This window comes from Cygnus atratus, chromosome 27 (assembly GCF_013377495.2).
Source record: "Cygnus atratus isolate AKBS03 ecotype Queensland, Australia chromosome 27, CAtr_DNAZoo_HiC_assembly, whole genome shotgun sequence".
NCBI classification, from domain to species: Eukaryota; Metazoa; Chordata; class Aves; order Anseriformes; family Anatidae; genus Cygnus; species Cygnus atratus.
This window is the reverse complement of record NC_066388.1, coordinates 4,204,628-4,225,839: the sequence shown is the minus strand read 5'-3', so window position 1 is coordinate 4,225,839 and position 21,212 is coordinate 4,204,628.

Genomic DNA, 21,212 nt, shown 5'->3' with positions numbered 1-21,212 from the left:
TAGAGCAACCTGTGTCTAGTAGTGACCTGCATTCATTTGTCACTGTATTCTCCGTTGTGTTTTCCTTGTGACTTTGAAAGTTGAAAACTCTGTGGATGAAATCCATTGTTTGGTATGGTACGCTTACTGTACAGCACTTGTAGCAAAAGCTAATTAAACTTTCATTATTTTTTTTTTTTGACATAGTGAACCAATCTTCTTGTGGGCAGTGTGTGGTTCACATGAAATAATTGGAGAAAAGGAAAAATGCAGTTTTGGCAGATGGAAATAAATATGCTGAAAAGAAGCTTGGTTGTTTTTGTAAGGTTGGCTAATTTTAACTGAAATCAACATACCCTTTTTATCAGCTGTGAAGAGTCATATTAAATAGTGTACCCTATACAGTGGACTCCAGAGGTGGGTTCAGCATCCTGCAAAAGGCATGAAGCTCCTTTGCTAACTTACATTAGTAAGTACATCAGTTAGGCTTCCACACATCCAACTCACGTGTAAAAATTTTTTAGGACAGATGGTACCAACAGGAGAAAGGTCTTGCAGGAAGGAATTCAGTCCCTTTTTTAAAAAAGCAAAAGCAGCAGCTGTGGTTTTGATTATTATTAAGGTAATTATAAAAGAAAGAATTATTGGCAGTGAGTCACTTGTTGCACTTGTGACAGAAATGGGTCCTCTGTTGTGCTTCCTATTAAGTCAGTGATGGCCAACATCTGCCCTGTGTTGGAACCAGGGTGATAATGCTTCATGGTCACCAAGATTTATCAGCTCGGATGGTTTTGGCACCCGAGGCTTCCCATAGATGTAGCAATTTTACATCTTCTGTATTTGAACAATGTGTTTCTCATTCAGCCTTCTGGAGCCATGCTCAACTCAATGCCTACTGTGAAGGCTTCTTATACAGCACTTTATGTCCCCTTTCTTCAGGAGTGAAATAAAAATTCCTGCATACTGTAACTGGTAATGCAGAGCTAAAGTTTTGCAGGTTGCTCTTTTATAGTGTTCAGAATGGAAAATCAATGAGTTGCTCAGATGGCATCACACCATGTGTTAATGTCATCTGTAATAATACCTCAAAATCATTCCACCTGCTGTTCATGTAGGGCCAAGACTCAAGTTTCTTGAAGTAAATGGGCCCATATAAAGCTGAAGAAAAGTTAATCAAGTGCACAACAATGCTATAGAAAGCAGTGAAAAAATATATACATGCATTGTTTAAAAGGAAAAAAAAAAGAAGCTTTCTTTAAAGAATTAGAAGAAATAAATCATTGTTTTATCATATAGACAAAAACAGCAAGCATGTAGTGAAGCAAGTCAGTGCATGTAACTTGGTATTAAAAGGCTGTTCCAGATGGCGGGTGCACGCAGAGGATGAGTCTTTCCCTGCTCATGTTGTTTTACAGCAGTCGAAGCCAAGACACTTCCAAGTGTTATGGTCATGGATGGAGATGATCCAGCTGAAAAGTAAACTATTTTTTCCTCTTAGGTTCGTGCTCGGTTTCCTAAATCATCTTGCTGTGCTATCCCAGAAGTGTTGATACATGGGACTGTCAGGACCAGCAATCCAGTGGTGGACCTGTATCGGCCCAGGCTTAGAACTGCTGAAATGGCTGTGGACTTGCAGTCAAAATTTCATACAGTTGTGAAACTTTCTGCTTTGAGGTGTGTCTATTGGTGTCAGTAAAGTAGAATTATAAATGTGTATTTTGATTGGTCTCAGTGACAATGATGTCCAGGCATATCGTTGGGGTAAATAAAATATCCTCCTGAGATCTCTGAGAGATACAGAAATATTCTGAGCACCACTTCAGAGACTGACTATATTATGTGGCTTTTTAAAAGGTTCACACTACACTGAGGAACAGGAAATCTCCCAGTTTATATTCCTATGATTTAACCACCAATGCCCACATCTTTGAAATGTGTGAGAATCATCTTAGTATGCAAAAACATTGATCACTCAGTGGTAGTGATATTCTGATATTCAGGTGATATTCTGTCCTGGATGGACCTTATCGTTGTACTTTATCCTTTTTCTCCAAGTCATTTGTAGTCTTATTTTTGCTGCAGAAATTGTAAGCTGGTGTTTCGTCAATAATATCCAACTCGGTTCTATCATGGCACCTATTGTGTCAGCAGCTGCAAATGAAGACCAGAAGGAGAATGCCACTTGAGCTGTGATTCAACAAATGCTGTTTAGTGCTCTTCTTAAGAAGAAGTGTTAATGGATCTCCCAGAAAAATATAGCTGTAGATTTGGTTTACAGGAAATCTTTGACGTGATACTGATTTTTTCACAGTGTAAAGTTTATGAGAGAAATTTAGGCACTCCATGTATATAAAAATAACTCGTAATGAAGGAGTACAATGATAATTGTGGATTTCAGTATTTCTTCTTCACTGTAGTGTTGGTTCCAGTTGATCATACTGATTTCTCATAATTCTTACTTACGGCTAATGAAAACACCAAGATACAGGGTGGTAAGAGCTTGCTGCTTTAGCTAGGCTCATCTTCATGTAGTGCTTCATCATCATTGCAGTCACATCAGAGTCTTCATTATGTGTTTAATCATTTTCATTTAGGACTTTGAATGACATTGTACATATAAAACTTGATTCTCATTTGCTGTAACTCCTCCATGCACACATCTGAACAGGGAGTAAATTCTTTACATTGACTGTAAGTCATCTCATTACATTTGTGGGGCAGTGTAAAATGAACAAACAAAACCCATTTGACTGCATATGATGTGCCCCAGACTAATTAATGAGTCCATGCTGCAAAGCATGGGAGATCAATCCTGAAGTCTGGACTCATTCTCTGTTTCATCTGCTGTGGTATGAGATTGTTTTTATAACACAAGGCAAAAAAAAAAAAAAAATTAAAAAATGTGTTGGCTTGGAGGCAGACAGCAGAATAGTCGTAGTGAGAATGCTGTGCAGCTCCATCCAGACTCGGAGCATAAAAATGTGGGTCAGACCACTCAGCTACCGGTGCTGAATTTACGCACTTGCTTCGGTATTTTCATGTGGTACTGCACTCTGCCACGTAGAGTCATCTAATGTGTCTTCTGGGGCTGTTGATGGGCTCAGGTTTAAAAAATAAAATAGTGACCTACTTGAGAAAGTTGTCAATGCAAGAAAGAGACTATTCGATGTACGCTCTGCAGGCTGAATAGGGATTAGGGGCGTTTAACTGTGAATCTTTTAACCTGCAGGTTTTATGACCAGATCCTTTTATTGTTTTTTTTTAATCTTCACAGCCTAAAAGGGTTAGGAGGAAGGGAAGAGGAGAGGAAATTATCTTATAGCAACTTCAGAAACTGTCTTTGTAACTGGGAATAAAAAAGTCCAATGAAATGGGAATGAGACAATAAATTGTCTCCTCTTATATGTTCCTAACTTGTTATTATTTTCATTAAATGTTCACAGACACAATTTCAGTGTTTAAATCAACATGATGACCTAGTTAAAAAAAAAAAGTTGGGAAAGAATATAGCTTTAATTATACGCAGTGATGATTTTATAAACTTTACAGAGTACATAAATATAATCTAACATGTATGTAAGGCTCCCAAATCAACAGAAAGGCCATCAGAATGGTGAGGGAAGTCTGTAGTCTCTGCATCCTTTTTATGCATTTGGCTTAAAATACTTTTACATCCAAATGGCAGTTTAGGGAGAAAAGCAGGATTCCCTCATTATGGTTTCAGCATTGAGAAGTTCATTATGTACATTGTTTATTATAAACAATACACTTTGGGGAAATCATGTCCCCATCAAGGCTGATAATAAAATTCCCTCATTTCCACTGGGGCTAAGTTTTCAGATGTTGTTCTTGCTCTGAGAAAATAAAGGATAAAACTTCAGTTCCTGCAGTATCTTCTTTGGGAATCTTTGGGAATCTTCGGTCTTTGGGAATAATCCACATAGTATTTTTGTTTACAAAATACTGAGCAGCATAATTTTAATCCAGAAAAATGATGAGGGGTAGGTAATTAACTCCAATTTTGTAAGTGCGCTAATATAATTGATGCAGAGTATCCAAGTATTGTTGTATTCCTTGCATTCTTTCCCTGCAGATGTAGAATAGGAAAGTATCAAATAAGTCCTCATTTCTGGTAATATTATAGCAACCATTTCACTAAAGACAGGGATAAAGCAAACAACTGACCACTAAGCCAAAACATCCAGAGATGAGAAGGTGAAATAAAGTCAGGCCTGTCATAGCATCTTGGATTTGTTCTGAAGTTCAGAAATTGGCTAGAGCTCAATCTCACTTTCATTTTTATTGTATTTTGGCACACAAGCAGGCTGAATTTTTTAGGACAACTGTTATTCTATAGAATTATTAATAATCTATGTTTCCTATGTGACAACATAAATGTTATCAGTTACCAGTAACAAGCATCATAAAAATAGTTTGCAGCAGTCTTTCTTGGCAACTTGATAATTCACACTGCAGTAGTAAGACATTCTCTGGGGCTCCTTTTCATCACTAATGTAGTGCATGAATGCAGAGCTTTTATCTTTAGTGTATCTTAGAATTGGGCAAGGATATTATTTGGCATTATCATAGTACAAGTGCTCTTTCTTCAGGTCTGCTCTGATTCTTGTAAAACACTAAATCTTGCGTTCCTAAGGCCTGATCGTACCCTGCTGTAATAAACGTTAAAACAAATGAAAAAGAAAAATCAAAGTATACTGTAGTTGAACTCCTGAGATGTATTGTAACAGCACTTTAACTTGCACTTCAGTTTTGCACAAATAGCTTTCTATTTTAGGTCCTGTGCATTTATGAAAAAACAGCAAAAGCTCTATTTATATTGAAGATGCAAGACTACTAATATGGGGCTAAATTAGTTACCGTCATCTATTTTTCATACTGCAAGCCCTGTTAGCAGTCTATGTCAGCTGCAAATTAAGTTGCATGGAGGTATAGTTCTCAACAGAAATCAATTTTCAGTACAAAATGCCTTTTTTGCAGTTTTATGGCTTAAAACTACTTACATGAAGTGATTTATTGTTTGCAGTTAGGGGAGAAGGCTATTGAGGTAATGATAGTCTGATTTTGACTTTTTTAGACTTTATTGTCAGTGTTTGATTTTAAATAATAAATTTAAAATAATACATGACTAAATATAAAGTTAATCTGAATCTTTAAAGTATACTAATTTGTTGCCACATGGGAATTTGCATAATATGTAAGAATTTGCCCCCAAAATCAAATGACGTTTCTCAAATTACACAAGCTGTATTTCAAGCTGCCAAATAGTGGAAAGGTGAAAACCAGGGGCTGCTGAAGGAAATACAAACTGAATCTTAATTATTATATTTATTTATAAATAACGATGGCAGTAGTACCGCGGATATACAACAACAGGGTAGCCTGGATTGCTGTATAGGCCAGATCCTCAGTAGCCATAAGCTTGTTCCAGTGAAGTGGGGCCATTTAGCTTCAAGTTATCCTAGACTGTGCCTGTTCACCCTGCCTGAGGCTCAGTTCTAACATAACTATTTGTAGTCCGAAATAAGAATTTATCTTAACAGAGAGTGTGACGATGCTGAAATGGACTTATTTTGTCTGCACTTGAAATTAACCTTTTGTTGATGTAATCAATGGGGATTTAATCCAAATTTAATTTCCAGAAACAGAGAGAAGTACTCTCTGCGTGTTCCTTACATGCAATCAGAGCAGCAGCAGCAGCAGGGATGTAGGGCTGTGTGGAGTCAGAGTGGAGGTGTACTTGGAAGCACTTGTTTGGGAGGGAGTGATGGCAATTCAGCAACACTTTCTGAAATTTGAACACATGTTGATGGTCCCAGTGTTTTCCTGGTGAGGTCTGGGCTACAAATAGGCCTTTATACCTTATGCTTGCCTTCTCAGCAATTCTTAGTACTGTTTTTGTTTCCAGTTTCGTAGGATAAGTGTCTGGTTGCATTAGACATTGTCTAAATGTGAGAAGTAACATGAGCAGCATGCAGCTCAAAGTAATGGGAAAAATATACCCAATGAAATGCTTGCTGTCCTAACATAACTGCTTATCCTCAAAAAATGAAGCGCTCTGATCGAAGGAAAACAGCTATCTGCAAGCCTTACACTTCCAGTTTTTCATAGGCTCGTATTTGACTGCTTCTCGTACAGCACAAGACTGTTTCTTTATGATGCAGTCACTCACAGTCAATACAACAGAAGGTTTTCTTCATTTTTGTGCTTTTAATTTCAAGACTATTCATTACTGTCTTCCAGTGCTGCCTTATATCCATCCATTCATTGTTATTCATGTGTTTTTATTTCTTAAAAGATGGAAATGACACCTCTCTATCTTGATTAAACTCCTACCATTTTACTTTTTAACTACTAATCCATATTTTAATAGTCTTCTCTCTTAAGAATTGATACTATGATATTGTGGAAACATACTTTAAAAAGTACTGCTTCATCATTCTTCTTGTTCTAGTGTATGAAAGAATTTCTGTGTGCATGATGAGGACTTCATCAAACGTGTAATCCACCTGAATGACCCTAGTGTGGTAGGTGAATTTACTGTCATAGCACCCCTCGCAAAAACTTCTTTATAAAGTCACATGCTGGGATTGTTGCCTGAGGTGTTGTTAACTAAACTAAATATCAGTGGAGAAAGCCGAGATATGCAGTGCTGACGTTCTGAGGCTGATTGGAGTTGGAGGGAGGGCTTAAAGTTCGAATCTCTGAGGTTATTAATGTTAGTTTCAGCAGTGACACAATCCGCTGTAACAGATCATGAACCTGTACAACCTGGATAGGAAGATGGGTTCTTGTCAAATAGAATATTGCTCCCCATTGCCACCCCAAAAGCACAAGAATAGCATACCTTTAAAGAAAATGGGTATTGTCATGTGCTGTGTGCTTGGGTCCAAACCAGAGGTAAAAACAGAGGTTTTTGCATCAACACAAAGCATGATCATCATAAGCTGACCTTTAAGTGTATGATTAGTATATTTAAATGAACTGTGTCATTTAGGGAACTTAATAATGTTAAACCAAAACTCAAAAAAAAAAAAAAAAGAAAAAAAATGCTGTGTTTGTAGCCTACAACACATTTATTTTTAAACCATTAATTTTCTCAGAGGAAACTGAAATCCATATAAAGGAGTCCTTACAGAAATGCACTGAAATGTTCAGAAGACGCATTCCTGTAAAAGGTTATATAAAATAGAAATCTTCTCTTTCTGGAGGATGGAATGAAATGTTAATACTTCATTTCAGATGTCAAGGAAAGGGATTGTCTCATTATGTAGATATCTGTTTGTTTCCTTGTATGTTTTAAAAGATTTGTGGAAAATAAATAAATAAATAAATAAGGTGTTAAACAAAAGGCTCTTTGGTAAGATGGACAGCTGTCAGACCTTACGTGCCCGTGGATCCTTGCAACTGGGACATCTCTGGAAAGGAAAGAAGCTGAGGGGGGAGAAAAGAAATTTAAGAGCATTTTAGGACAAGTGTAGGGAGTTGCTTGTACAGTGTGTGCTGTATCTGCCTCTCCTGTGCTTTGTGGTGGAGGTGTGAGTGGTGGCCATTGGAAGGAGTACTGAACTCCATAGTGGTATACAAAACTGGAGTTGCTCAACTTTTTCTTACGCTACATTTAAGTTTTTCAGCCTCTGAGATTTGCTTTTTGTTGTTTACAGGCTCTGTTTTTCCCTCTTTTATTACTTGCGTTTTATTTTCTGCAAAGATAATGTGCCTCAAAGTCAAACACAAAAGGAGGCTGGTGACAGACAAGCTGCTTTTTATCATCTTGAGGGAATTACTGTCATTTGCTAAATATGTGACCTGCTCTCTTTTGCTCTCTTTTCATCTTGCAGCAAATAAGTAGCGCAGCTGGGAATCAAACCAAACAAACAAACAAAAAGAAGTTGCCTTCCTGAAAACAGGCCGGTATAGTAGCTACAAGCTCTGTGGTTGCCCAGCTATATTCCCCCATCAAAAGAACTACAACTGGTGCCTTGGTGATTACCAGGAAAGTGTGTCAACTGCCACTAAATACATTTGATGTATGGGGTCACTAGTTCAAAAGTATGCTGGAATTTGCTGTGTTCTGCTGATTTTTTTTTTGGTTAGGAATCTGGCAGATATGGTTTTCATGTTTCTCCGTGTATTTATTTCCGTTTAATCAGGAACTGTATCCTGAAGGAGTATGTTGTCTGTCTCAGAAACCTTCTGCATGTGGAAGACAACTCAGCAGCAGTTCTTTGGTCTAAGTTTGGGCAGAATGCGGAATATTTGGGTCCCCTTTCACTCTGTGGTGTTTATTGATTGTGAGACATTCATAAACGTGTTGCTGAGGTTGATACATGCAATGTCAACATTTCCCGTAATGTATCAGGCAAGGAGGTGAAACAGCATAACCCTTGTAGAACAGAGTGAAGCTAGCCAGAAGAGGTTTGGGAAGAGATCTGCAAAGGTGTGTAGGTGGCTGTGTGGTTATCCGAAATGTTGTTGATCCTCCAGTATGCGAGGTATGAAACAGAGAAGTAGCCTGTCTTACACAGCATTAGTGATCTGAACATAGAAGGAAGCAGATAGATACAGCCAGATGGATTTCAAAGAAACTGTGGAACAGTGCTGGTCACCATGACAGACAGTGGTTGCAGTACATGTGGCTTAACTGTTGTCAAGTTTTTTTGCTGTCATTGCAACAACAACAAAAAAGTTACAGAAGAGAGTTTGAAGGTGCAAGAGGATGGCTCCTAACAAGTGCTGAGGTACCGTGTCTCAGATCTCAGGAAGGCAGTTGGAGAAGTAGACAATGCAAGATGCAGCTGTGAGACGAGGCAGGAACTGACATTTTAATACCAGAGACAAAAGATAACAATATGTGCGTAGTGTGTGTGGCTGACGTGATACAGCAGGGACGGGACTTGAGTCAAGAGGTGAAGTGATTGCTCTAAGGTCACGCAGGATAATCTCACAGTTGAGTCTAGACCTCTTGAATCCTCATCCCTTTCCACAGACACCAAATGTCATTTTGTCTCCAGATCAGCTTGTCTTCATCCAAAGGGAAATACACTATTAGGCCTTAGACATTCATTACAAAAGTAACAGCGGCATATGAATTTCTCTCCTGACAGATTACCTTCTGCTGTGATTTAACTGGCAGAATGTTGAACCCAATGCAAAGGGGAGAAACCACCAAGATGACATCACTATTTCCTACTCTAAACTTGCCCTTTTAAAACTACTTACATTTGATATTTCTTCAGATGGCTTCTGGGAAATATGGAGGTCATTATTGACAGGATGTGGAAGGAAGAGCTGTAATCATTTTATGCTGCAGAAAGAATCCCCTGGGAATTTGAAGTGCAAAAACTCTCGAGTCCATATCCTTAATGAACAAGTGAACATGAGGTGGTGTATCTTAAGCTGGACTCCTTAATAACTCAGTGTACATTGTATGTATAGAGGTGAGGTAAGGATCACTTAAACCCTGTCTTTGAAATTTAGTTTCATTTAATCATTTTTTCAGAGCATTTAACTTCCAACATGCTGAACTTTGTTCCTTTTCGATAGACTAGTGTTATTGTATGGTCATAAGGTTAATTTTGACTCTGGCAGCATCATTTCTGATAGTGATGCTACTTCCAGTTCTCAGCTTTCATTTCACTAAGCAGGAAAGGCATCAGAAGATCCAGTTTCAGTCTGCCTGACTAAAGGAAGAGTGGGGTTTACTATCCAGATATGTTGAGTATTTTCTCATTTCACAACTCAGATGCTAAAATTATTCTGCTTCAGACCTCTTGCCCTGAGGATTACTTAACTCATCCTCTTGCCAAGGTAGCAAAATGAATGTCATTTTTCTCAGCCATATTTACAGTAAGCTCTCTTTGTTCAACATAGAAGCAGGAAAGAATTCTTAAAGTGGACATAGATCACATTTATGTTCACTTAATTTCCCTTTACACTGCAAGAACGATGTAAAACAACCTTAGAATAGACCAAAATCAGACCCTCTCTACCAATGGTCTTGCAGTAGGAATTGCAGTAAAGCTAATTAATTTAACCTTCTTTAATAGTAGGCCACTCGTTATTTACATAGTTTACAAGTCATTTAATTTTTTTATTAGCCCTAGAGGAAGAAAGATGATGCCAGGAGGAGTGTTTGCCTCTGTTTAGATACGCCCCTGTTTACTCAGGACAACACTGATACTCATCATTTTCACTTTGAATGCATGCCATGTTTAAACTAAATTCTGGGAGTGGGAGACCTTGTGAAGCTATTGGGAAGTTCCCATTGACCTAAATGGAACACCTTCAAGATGCCTATGAGAATATTATTTCTTCTGTGATCATTCAGCTCTCAACTACTATTTCTATATTTACTTCCTACTATCTGGATACCGCCAGGAGTGCAGGTCCCATTTAATCCTGCTCAGCCAGTGTCATTGCTTATATTGGTCCCTCTCTGTGGCATTTTTCTTCTTTTTTCACCCTGTGGAATATTCAAGGGTGAGAATTCATCACAAGCTGCCTGCTATAGTAGTGATTTGTAAGATATATGTGCATGTCTACTGGGAGGTGATCTCTTTAATACACCGCCAAACAGGCTGTAATAGTCAGAAATGACCAGAAATACCACTGGGACATGTCTCAAATGTGAACATACTGAATAAGAACTTCACTATTCAATACAGCTACATACTTACACAGCACTGTATAGCATTAAGCAATATGAGGGCATAGTCTAGAAGAAACAGCTAAGAAACAGTATCTGACTAGGACTTATGCTATTTGCTTGCTCTGGACTTGTATAAAACGTGCTCTCTCCAAATAAGATTCTCTAACTTTTCATGAAATGAAGATGCTGATTCTTTCTTTAGCTCATTCCAGGTGCAAATGGTGTTAGTGTCCAATTATAGTGTGTACAAGTGCTGGGAGAGGACAGTAAGAGAAAGAGGAGTGGAAAAAGGACAAAAGAAAAGACGCTCTCATCAGGGTTGTGCAGTGTTCTGTCTTCTGTATATCAATTCTAAAAAAGTAAGGGATCATTAGCTATGCTTTTTTTTTTTCCCCAAACCTTGTACAGTTAGCAATTCTATTAATAATAAGCACTCTCCTATTAAGCAAACTATCCAATTATTAATCCATTAGCAAGTATATTGCAGAAAACTCCATTGTAATATCTATTGAGAAGACATGGTCCTGACACACTTTTTTTTTTTTTTTGGGGGGGGAGGAGGAGGGGGAAACGGTGGGGGGAAAGTATCTTCTAATTATGATTTAAAAGGTTATCTTCCTAAACTTAATGAGGAATTAATGATTTGCCTTGTTTCGTAGTACTCTAGCAAAATCTTCTCACAAATTAACTGTACCTCCTGTTCTCTGCCTTGAAAACTTCTCATGACATGTTCAAGCTCTCTATGCGTTGCTCTTCTGTTTTGTTAGGAGCAGCAAGATTATGTAAGAAAATGGCAGCAATTATGATATTAACATAATGGGAACAATTAGTACAGCAAAATCCAAGTTTTAATTGAAATGCACTCATGTCTGTTCAGAAGGTCTTTGTCATATCTTGATTTATCTTCTGGTTGTGATAATGTTCTGCTTTCTATTAGTGGGGGTGAAAGCAGAGTGAAAGCATTCAGGCATACAAAACTCCAAGGGAAATATATGGAAAAGTAATCTCATAGCTTTGATATCTGACAAGGGCTTAGTTATAGTGCTCATTGATAATTTCCCCTTGAGTCTTTTTTGAAAGGAAGATTTGGAGTTTTATTGATAAACAGCAACAAGAAAGGACATCACGGAACCCATATTTTGTCTTGGGAAGAAACCTTCTGAAAACCAAAAGTTTTGTTCTTGAAATTCGGGTGTGTGTAAGTTTTCAGTGTCAAAAAAAAAAAAAAAAAAGTGCAGGTTTCACATCAGCTCACCTGAAATACAGATGATGTTCCGCATCCTCACTGCCTGCTTGCTTTTTCTATCTTCAGACAGAGCAATTTACGTCTTAATAACACTTTTCCACATAGAAAGGGATATAAATATTTCCTTACAATGCAGGGTGTTGTTAAGTGTAGACAGTGAGATAAGTGAGGCTGGTAGTGGTCACATAAGCCTTCTGTCCAACTTTATTAAAGCTTATATTTAATTTTTATTTCAGCAAATACTTATGTTTAATTTTTAACCTTTTCTTAGGTGAAAAGGGAACTGGAGAATATTTCTTTTTTTTTTTTTTTTTTTAATCTACTTTTGTCCTTTCTTAGGTCTTTCCCAGAAAGAAGATCCATTTATCATAACTGATTATAACATTCTCCTTTTCAGTTACTTGGCTCCCTGCACTGCATTTCTTACTTGCTGCCATGAATACCTAATCCCAAATGAGAATCAGAGAAGCCCTATCTGCAGCACTAAGCAACTGTACAATGGAATTGGAGGGGCACAGGGCTGTCTGTCCGAAGCTGTCTGTTTATCCATGTAAATTGCCTTCTCTGCCCATGCAGAATGAGGACAGCACCTCATGCCCACTCCATCCTTTCTGTCTGCTATATTGCTAAATGTTATGAGCTCTGACAAACAGCTGATTTATGACTGACACTTTGAAATCCCCTAGGAAAGTCACAAGCTGTTTTGACAATAAAGCAGAGTTATGATTTGAAGATGTTAAGCTAAGTCCAACAGTTCCATGTTTTAGAGTTTTTCTGGGTTATAGGATGCTGAAAAGGATTCCTAAAAGCCAGGCACATTCAGACCTTTATGACCTTCTGTCATACCTTACAGGTACACAGAGTTCTTTACAGATAGAACTAGGAGTACTAGTTCTAGGAGTTTTCAGAGGAGCATAATGCCCATTTTTATATTTGGTGTAAGTACTTAGCACCCTCTGTGAAACATTCCTGGAAAATAAATATGATGTAAGTACTTACATGCTACACTTAGCTGTTTCAGAAAACAACAATTTTCGTCCCTTAATACAATGCCTTACTGAGCAGAACAGTGTTAGAAAATCCATGACAAGATGGGTTTTAAGCTGTTGTCTTCCCAACCCATTGGGTAGACATTGGTCCATTGGGAAACTTGCTCCTCCTTAGTTCTGATTTTACTACTGCATTATTCTGGGAGGCTTGGATATGTTCTGCTTCAGAAGCACTCTGTCTGACTTCATTAATGGCACTGTGAATAGGCTTTGGTGAAAGACAGATGTGTAGATGATGATGATTAGTAGCAACTTTTACAATTACAACTTACCCGGAGTCATGGAAATGATCCTCCTGAAAACAATGTTGAGGCACATGCAAGATAAAGAGGTGATCAGAGACAGCCAGTGTGGCTTCACCGAGGGTAAATCGTGCCTGACCAATCTGGTGGCTTTCTATGATGGAGTGACTGCATCAATTGACAAAGGAAGACCGATTGGTGTCATCTACCTGGACTTCCGCAAGGCCTTTGACACAGTCCCACTGACATCCTGGTCTCCAAATTGGAGAGGTGAGGATTTGTTGAGTGGACCATTCAGTGGATAAGGAATTGGCTTGAAGGTCACACCTAGAGAGTGGTGGTCAATGGCTCTATGTCCAAATGGAGGCCGGTGACAAGTGGTGTACCTCAGGGGTCTGTCCTAGGACTGATACTGTTTAATATCTTTATCAGTGACATAGACAGTGGGATCGAGTGCACCCTCAACAAGTTCACAGATGACACCATGATGAGTGGTGCAGTCAGTACAACAGAAGGAAGAGATGACATCCAAAGGGACCTGGACAAGCTTGAGAAGGGGGCCCACTTGAACCTAATGAGGTTCAACAAGCCTAAGAGGAAGGTGCTGCACTTGAGCTTGGGCAATCCCAGATCTGAGTACAGACTGGGTGAAAAACTCATTGAGAGCAGCCCTGCAGAGAAGGACTTAAGGGTTCTGATGGATGAAAATCTTGACAGGAGCTGGCAGTGCGTGCTTGAAGCCAGAAGGCCAACTGCATCCTGGGCTGCATCAAAAAAGGAGTGGCCAGCAGGTGGAGGGAGGTGATTGTCCCCCTCTACTCTGCCCTTGTGAGGCCCCACTTGGAGTCCTGTGTCCAGGTCTGGAGCCCCCAGGACAAGAAGGATGTAGATCTGCTAGAGCGGGTCCAGAGGAGGGCCACAAAGATGATCAAGGGGCTGAAGTACCTCTCCTACAAAGAAAGGCTGAGAGAGCTGGGGCTGTTCAGCCTACAGAAGAGAAGGCTCCGGGGTGACATCATTGCAGCCTCTTAGTACTTGAAGAGGACTTATAAAAAAAAGATGGAGAGCAGCTCTTTGCTCAATCAGATATTGACACGATGAGGGGGAATGGTTTTAAACTAAAAGAGGGGAGATTTAGATGAGAGGTTAGGAGGAAATTCTTCACTCAGAGGGTGGTGAGGCCTTGGAACAGGTTGCCCACAAGGGTTGTGGATGCCCCATCCCTTGGAGGTGTTCAAGACCAGGTCAGATGAGGCCCTGAGCAACCTGATCTAGTGGGTGGTGTCCCTGCCTATGGCAGGGGTGGTGGAACTAGATGATCTTCAAGGTCCCTTCCAAAACAAGCCATTCTATGATTCTATGATACCTGCTTAAATTTAAAAAAAAAACTACAATAAAATAGGTGACAAACATTTTTCTCTGTAGCTCTAGATTTTTATTAACCAGCCAAATTCCTTTTTCTTACTCTAATAGTTAAGATTAACAGATCGTTCTGCACTTAAAAGACATCCAGTGACTCATTTAGGAGGTGAAGTGTACTATTATGTCATTTGTTTTACTGTCTAAAATAAAGTACCTTTTTGTGAAAATACATAATTGTTTTCAAGGGTTTTAAATTCCTGGTGTTATTAGTCACAGGTAAATGGAATTAACACCTGTATTACCTTTAATATTGTGCAAAGAACAATTGCATTAATGTATTCTCAACAGTAAGGATATCCCAGTTTGCTGCTGTGTCTCGCTAGCTGACCTTGCTCACTAGACAGTTTAGCTCTTATTTTGCAACTGAACTGTTGCTGTTGTGGTTTGTGTTAAGTTGGTGGTTTTACAAAAGTGTATTTCTGTAGTTAAAACTGGTCACAGTCCAAAAAATGAATCCCTAATCATGCAGCAGTTGCTGAGCTATTGGTAGATTCTCAGGAAAAGACTCCAAATGCCCCAGAATAAAAATCCCATTAATGAGAAGTGGTGTAAGAGGAAATTGGTCTGTGAAATGAACTCATCTTCTACTTGTGCAGCAAAGCAGAAAGAGGACAATGACATGTTTAGCTACTTATCACTGCTTACCCAGTATGCACACTTTTCCCTAACTTGACACTTAGGGCAATTTTAGGATTTTAATTAACAAATTGTAGCTAAGTCTATTATAAAACTAATAAAGGCAAAATTGTTTTTCCATTTGCAAAACAAGCCCAAGTTAGTGTAAAGAAATTTATCCTCTGATGTGGTAATAACAAGCCTCTCTTTCCTCTCTCTACTCTCCTTTCTCTACTGAAAAATTGACTTTACAATTACATACTGCTTCTTTTTAAAAGTGAACCTTTCTTCTTTCTTTACCCTTACTGCTGCTTTTTTAATACTGTCATGGTGATTACATATGGTTTTCTAAATGAAGAGTTGGAAGAAGAAACTCAATTTTCTTTATCTGTAATGATAAAATTCCTGTGTACCTAATATATGCATACATTTTTATGTTTGTGTTAACTTATGTCAGAAAGTTAAACTGGCAGGGCCTTTTGGCAGCCCAAATTGAATCTCTGTACCTTCTTTCCCTAGGAAGTTAATGGAAGTTAGCTGTGTACTTGCTGTTTGTGCCAAGAGAGGATGTCCTGACACTTGAGCAAACAGCATCTTGAACCAACCCAGGTATCTAACAAGAAATTGCAACCACTGAAATACTGCGGTGTAGGTCCAGACAAGAAAAAACCCTCATTGGCATACTCTAACCTTGGCATGCTATTACCTCATCCCCAGGAAATCAGCACGAAACCACTGGGGCTGTTTTTCACAGTAACATGCTGCGGTTTGAACACCTTTCCAAGCACATACTGCAACATCTGTGTTGTGAGCCCCTCAGCGCAGGCTGATAGCCCTGACCTTAGAAATGGTCGTACACCAGCTGTAAGCTAATTGAGCAATGCTCATGATGCTAAAAGATGGTGAGAAACACGTGGGCATGGTTCCTTGCTAGGAGAGGCATAGCTTCAATTTCAGTGACAGGCAAGATCTGTGGATTTGAACGAGGACCAGGAAAAGCTGGGCAGCTGCGCCCAGCAAAGGCATGGCCCTCCCATCCTGACAGAGCAGTAGACCGAGCTGCAGCACAAACCAGACTTGATGGCAAGAGGTTGCCATCAGCCAGCAGATTGCAGAATGTTACCGCTGTGTGCGGTGGTGGCTCCCATGCCTGATTTCACCAGCACTCCCTGTGGGCCCGGGAGGGAGCAGGAGATTTGCCAGAGAAGCCCATGAGCTAAATCCTCTGATCTGCTGCATACGCTGCAGTGTGTGCTGTCATCCCAGGTGTAGTTACTTTGTCTATAAAAGTGAGGATATGGAGCTTTAAAAAAATAAAAAAATAAAAAAAGACAGCACAGCAAACTTCTATGATTTCCTTTGATTAATGGCTAGCTGAAGGAAAGTATTTTGCAGAAAATTTACAAATTGAAAAGTGTTTGTTTCTGAATATCAGCAATGTTTCAAGAATGCATTACAGCAGCAGTGTTATAAATTGATGTATTCCATTGATCATCCCCTTCTGGACAGAAAATGAAAACAAACAAACAAAAACAAAAACAAGCCATTTCTTTGATCACAAATGGGTATAATAATGAGGTTGTTTCATTTTCAGAATGTTTGGCTTCTCATGTTTGAAAGATATTATAATGTCACATACAGAAGTTAGAAATTGTAGCTGGTGTGAAGTTATGACTTGACTGCTGCTGACTCCAAATGTTTAATTAAAAGTCAAGGCAGAAAATTAATAATTTGTCAGTATTATAAAAGGATTCATCTTATAGTTAGAGGCAGTTGGGGGTCAAAGATCCTAACCTTGCTGAATAAAAAGGTGCCTGGTTTAGTGATCACTGGTTCAACATCGTTTAAATATTCAGCTGAAAAAATATAATGGAATGTAATGGTACATAAATTCTCCAAGGAGAAAATAAAGCCTATATGTATGTCTATATTTTACACCCTGAATGTTCTGCAGTTTGACAAGGACATGGATGAAGTTATCTTATGCTGGTGGTAGTGGAAGGTTGATTAAGAGCCCAGCAGCAATTATGAATTGGCTGGTGCCAGCAAAATGTAACAGCCTACTAGTCTCGTGTGTGTGCTACCTACCTCTACAACTAACTGGTTAGCTTTCAGGAAGGACAGCTTTCTCCTCTGCAACCAAGTATCATCTCTGTTCTATTAACCGGTTGTCAAAAGAAAATCTGATTTTATCTTTTCTACTTCAATGTTACAGAATTTTGAACTGAAAATATTTTCATTATCAAAAAGCTATTCAGAACTTTAACTTGAAAATTTACATAAGCAGTTGCTTGAAAGAGTTAGAATTGAGGAGGGAGGGCAGGAGAAAGGGGTCTTGGCCATTGGCACTGTTTTGGCAAGAATTTCTTAGTAACTTTGCAGTCAGATATCCTACCTTAGCCTAGGATATGAGTTCCAGAGTTCCTACCTCTGCTGTTTGATCACAACTCTAGAGGTTTGTGATGTTTCTGTTAATCCCAAATCCTTAACCACTTAAACATTTCCTGTGATTTTGAGGCGGTATAGGTGCTTGCAGGAGGAAGCTGTAAAAGACAAAACAACAAAAAAATCAGTGAATTAATTAGAGCATCTCCAAAACTGGATTTTCTTGCAGAGGTAACTTTCAAAATTCCCTTGTTGGGAATTTTTCATTTAGACATTATCAAGCAGTTTCATTATGGTAAGATGAAATACACACCTCTTGACTTGGATGTTCTGATATTTCAAATGATTTGAAGTGTTATTTTTCTGCTGTACTTAATAATTTCTTCCAATAATATCAATGAAAGCAGTGTATATGTGTGGGAAGCTGTTGCTTTTATCGACGTTCTGTAGAAGAAAGCTCTTCCATCAGAAGAAAGCTGACCAGCTTCATTGACCACAGAAAAACTACGATGAATCCTAAGCTTATTATTTATACTTGATTTCAATTTAAAATGTTTAGCGGTCTAGCCAAAATTAGTGTCTTACCGTGCATTCAACAGAAATAAGCATCTATAATGTAAACAAAGGGAGATAATAAAAGGAATAGGAAGCAGTATTTTAGAGACTTTGTGAAGAATGGGATCAGCCCCAATCTGTCATGTGCAAGCTCACAAAAGCTCTGTGTAAGGTAGAGACCGAATACCTGTTTTCTAAGATCTAATCCCAAGGCAAATTCCAAGTTTCAGGGTACCAAAATTCTGCCTGGTATGTTAATGCTGTGAAAGATTTAGTATAAAGCGAACCTCCTCAAAGGTGTATCATCTTCTGTAATTAATTCCAGACTTAGTCAGTTTTCTTCTGTTCCCCAGTTAGGCTGCAAGGTCACAACTAAGGCAATAAATTGCACTTTGTCACAATAATGATAGCAACAAATAATTATGAGCAATTTGCAATCAGAGATGTATGTAATAAAACATGTTAAATAATTTTGAAGTACAAAATTAAAAATGGAATCTTCATATGGGTAATTTATTAATAGAAAAAATACAGTAGTAGTAAAATTAGGAATTTCTGGAGATGCCTAACTTGGTATTTCGGTCCCACTGAAATTCAATGAGTGCAACACATTTTCCCTACCCCTCTTTTCCCATAGGGAAATCCTGTTGCTTAAGTTTTTGCTATTTATGCTTTGTTCTGTGTCTGCTTTTAGTGCTCATCCTACAAATGAACTGGTGGCTACAAGAAATTACACTTCAAAATGCTTGAATTCTCAGAAACCATCAATCATGCATTTCAAGAGACACGGGGAGACACTGGTGTATTTGCAAGAAAATTTCCTGGGTGAATTATGAAGCTTAACTTACTTGGAGCACTTTGATATTTTCAACAAAGTGTATATGGATGCAGAAACAGTGCATTGTTTTTAATATCACACACCTCTTTATTATTAAGATTTACTTGACAGCTCCAGCAAGTTCCCTCTGCCAATTAGAAACATTTTTTTCCTGTAGTTACTGTAGTCATTTAAGTTCATTTGATCTCCTGCTGTGGTCAATAGCCTCATATTGATTCTTCTTCGGGATGAGGAATTTGCAGGATGAACTATGAAACAACATCAGACCATTCTGATGGAGACCTTTCTGATGGTCTTACTTTGCTGTGTAGCAGCTGCCCCACCTTGTCTCTTGTAAGAGTAGTGCACAGAACTTTCCTGTGGTGGGTTTTTTGCTGTTCCTCTAAAATGGTGCAGAATCAGGCCTGGGAGGAGTGAGCTCTTAAAGTTAAGCATGTGCTTAAGTGCTTTGCTGGATCGCTGCCTTGATCTATTGATGTTCTCAGTGTAATTTGCAGTAGATATAATTGCCTTCCCATGTTTTCAGTGGCTGCACAGCATTAAATCTCCATGGACTGTCCTCCTCCGGGAGCCGGTGTACCACTACTGCCTCAGAAATGCTCCCTAATGCTTTGAAGGTTACTGCAAAATAAGATGTCTTGTTTGATGCGGAATCAAATGCTTCAGAAAAGTTTCTGTGCCCGGCAACATCTCAGGTGGCAAAGGAAAGGGTGAAGAGTTGAGCACACTTTGTGGATCACTCTCTCCACCCTGCAACTTTTTCGGAATGAATCAGAGCACAGCCTTTTATAAGGGCAGCTGTAGAGAGCAAAGCAAGATGGTAGCAAGGCAAAATCTCTTGATTTCATAGAATCATGGAATGGCTTGTGTTGGAAGGGACCTTGAAGATCATCTAGTTCCACCACCCCTGCCGTAGGCAGGGACACCACCCACTAGATCAGGTCACTCAGGGCCTCATCTAACCTGGTCTTGAACACCTCCAAGGGATGGGGCATCCACAACCCCTGTGGGCAACCTGTTCCAATGCTTCGCCACCCTCTGAGTGAAGAATTTCCTCCTAACCTCTAATCTAAATCTCCCCTTTTTTAGTGTAAAACCATTCCCCCTCATCGTGTCAATATCTGATTGAGCAAAGAGCTGCTCTCCATCTTCTTTTTATAAGATTTCATGAAGGGTTGTGGATTGGGACTTGTTCCCTTCCCTTCCCTTCCCTTCCCTTCCCTTCCCTTCCCTTCCCTTCCCTTCCCTTCCCTTCCCTTCCCTTCCCTTCCCTTCCCTTCCCTTCCCTTCCCTTCCTTCCCTTCCCTTCCCTTCCCTTCCCTTCCCTTCCCTTCCCTTCCCTTCCCTTCCCTTCCCTTCCCTTCCCTTCCCTTCCCTTCCCTTCCCTTCCCTTCCCTCCTCTCCTCTCCTCTCCTCTCCTCTCCTCTCCTCTCCTCTCCTCTCCTCTCCTCTCCTCTCCTCTCCTCTCCTCTCCTCTCCTCTCCTCTCCTCTCCTCTCCTCTTTTCAGCTCAGGATACAGAGCTCTACAAAAAGGAGGATCCCTAAATTAGAGGCATGCACTGCACCGGATTTCCCAACAGAAACATAGCCCTGCGCTTGATCAGTGCTGGACTCAATGATGGCTCTACATGCATAGCCTTCTATTTGTATAAAGGCTGCAGTATTTTCTTCAAGAAAATGTTCACTCTGCATGCTTTTGCATTTCTTGTAGATAGTAGCACCATTGCACAGTGTATATAAATAGCAGTGTTTTCAAAGGGAAAAGAGGAACACTAACATTATCCTTGAAGTTTTTTAGCTGCACAGATCGGTGATACTGGTAGGTAGTCTAGCGGCTGCCTGTGCTATAGAAGAGAAGCCCTGGTAATCTAATGACAACATTAGAGCTTCAAATAATCCTAGACTTTATCTAGGGTATGTGAATAATGGCTTAAACAGTGTAACTGGAGTCAGTTGAATCAATCTCTTGTAAAATACAACTAGAATCGATTGCTCAGTAACTTTGGTATATTTTGCAGTGCCACAGTGGGACTCTTATTAGCATCTAGTAGTGAATGGAGGTACCCTACGACGTAAATAAACTAGGCTGTGATGTCCTGTTAGCAAATAAATAGCATGCTAAACAAAAATTGTTGGCATTTCATGAAGGAAACTTTCTTAAATTATGAATGGTTGTAAGGCTATTCCAGGCAGTAGTGTTGTAAATTAAAC